Genomic DNA, 1,951 nt, shown 5'->3' on the forward strand with positions numbered 1-1,951 from the left:
GCGGCTGACTCTGGGGCGGCGCCCGGTCCCGGCAGCGAGGGGCGGGGGGCGCGGAGCGAGACGGGGCTAACCGGGGGGGGGGGGGCGCCTCCTGCGACTTTGGGGGCCGCGGGTCGTCAGTGGCGTGCAGGCCGGGCCTCTCCCGGGGGATTCGGGGGGGCGGTCCTGCGGGCCGGGCGCAGGGGGCTCGGGCGAGCCCGGGCCGGTCCGCCCCGGGGCCGGGGTCTCCGCCTGCGGCTCAGGGGGGCGCGGGTCGTCGGGGGAGGAAGCCCGGGGGAGCTGCACACCGGCCCGCCAGGCCAGGCCTGGCCTGGATGGCCGCGGGGGGATTCGGGGCGGTCCCGCGGGCCGGGGGCCGGGCGCAGGGGAGGCGGGGGGTCCGAGCGAGTCCGTCCCGGGCCCGGGGCCTCCCCCTGCGGCTTTGGGGTCCGTGGGTCCCCGCTGGCGGAAGCCACTGGGAGCTGGACACCCGCCGTCCGTCCCGCCTGGCCAGGCCTGGCCTGGGTGGCCGCGGGGGGATTCGGGGCGGTCCCGCGGGCCGGCGGCCGGGCGCAGGGGAGGCGGGGGGTCCGAGCGAGTCGGTCCCGGGCCTGGGGTCTCCCCCTGCGGCTTTGGGGTCCGTGGGTCCCCGCTGGAGGAAGCCGCTGGGCGCTGGACACCCGCCGTCCGTCCCGCCTGGCCAGGCCTGGCCTGGGTGGCCGCGGGGGGATTCGGGGCGGTCCCGCGGGCCGGCGGCCGGGCGCAGGGGGTCCGAGCGAGTCCGTCCCAGGCCCGGGGCCTCCCCCTGCGGCTTTGGGGTCCGTGGGTCCCCGCTGGAGGAAGCCGCTGGGCGCTGGACACCCGCCGTCCGTCCCGCCTGGCCAGGCCTGGCCTGGGTGGCCGCGGGGGGGGATTCGGGGCGGACCTGCGGGCCGGCGGCCGGGAGGGTCCGGGCCAGTCCGCCCCATGCCCGGCGTCTCCCCCAGCGGCTTCGGTGGCCCCGGGGGGGGTCCTCCGCGGAGGAAGCCGGGTGGGTGGGGAGCCGGACCCCAGGCGCCCAGACCCGTGACCTGCGGCCGCGACCTCCGACTCGGCAGGAGCGACGAGGGGCTTTCCGGCCCGTCCCCCCCTCTCCTTCCCCCCCAGAAAAGGAGAGAGAGCTGACTCGGACCGGGAAAAGCTGCCTACGGCACCTGGGATTCCCAGGCGGTCACCCATCCAAGTACTAGCCAGGCCCGGGACGGTTTACCTTCCGAGATCGGACGGGATCGGGGGCGTTCGGTCCGGTATGGCCGTAGGCACCCGGCCCCGCGCCTCCTCGCCCGCTTTCCCCTGCCGACGCCCGGGCCTGCCGCACGGTGAGCCCCGGTCGGACTGCCCCCCCCCCTGCGGCAGGGCCCCCGTCTCTCGCGGGCCCGGTCCTTTTTTCCTTTTCGAGCTCCGGGGCCCGGGCTGGCCGCCAGAGCCCCTCCGCCCGCCCTCCCCGGCGTCGGGGAAAATACTGTCCCGGACTTCCAGTGCGCCCGATCCTGTCAGCCGGGGGGTGGGGAGGGGCAGTCCCTCGCTGCGGCCGGGGAGGGTGAGCCCAGGGCGGCTTGCCTGCCGTGCGAGGCCCCTCTCGGCCACCAGGTCAACCCCGAGTCGAAAGGGCTGAAAAATTTTCAGAGTCCCCTCCCGGGCACCAGGTCAACCCGTGGAATCGGACGGGTTCACCTGCTGGCCGGTTCGCTTCCCGGCCACCAGGTCAACCCCTAGGTTGCCGACCGGCCTACCCAGTGGCCGGTTTGCTTTCCGGCCACCAGGTCAACCCCTAGGGGTTTTAACGGGGGCACGCCCGGTGGCCTCTTTCCCGTCCGGTCACCAGGTCAACCCGGATCTCCCTCCTTCCCTGGGCGTCCCCTCCTCGGAGGCGTCAGGTTCCATTTCCCCCCCCCCCCCCCCAGACTTCCAGGGGCCCGATCCAGTCGGCCGG

At 76.5% G+C, this 1,951-nt stretch overlaps 1 non-coding gene across 1 annotated transcript; it reads right to left on the minus strand.

Moving 5' to 3' along the window:
* Positions 1-1,160: 1,160 nt before the first annotated feature.
* Positions 1,161-1,279, minus strand: LOC135978805 (5S ribosomal RNA). The gene has a single exon (XR_010596169.1). It is a non-coding gene; the product is annotated as a 5S ribosomal RNA (ribosomal RNA).
* Between the last annotated feature and the right edge of the window lie 672 nt (positions 1,280-1,951).

The sequence above is a fragment of the Chrysemys picta genome, unplaced genomic scaffold (genome assembly GCF_011386835.1).
Source record: "Chrysemys picta bellii isolate R12L10 unplaced genomic scaffold, ASM1138683v2 scaf451, whole genome shotgun sequence".
Lineage (NCBI taxonomy): Eukaryota > Metazoa > Chordata > Testudines > Emydidae > Chrysemys > Chrysemys picta.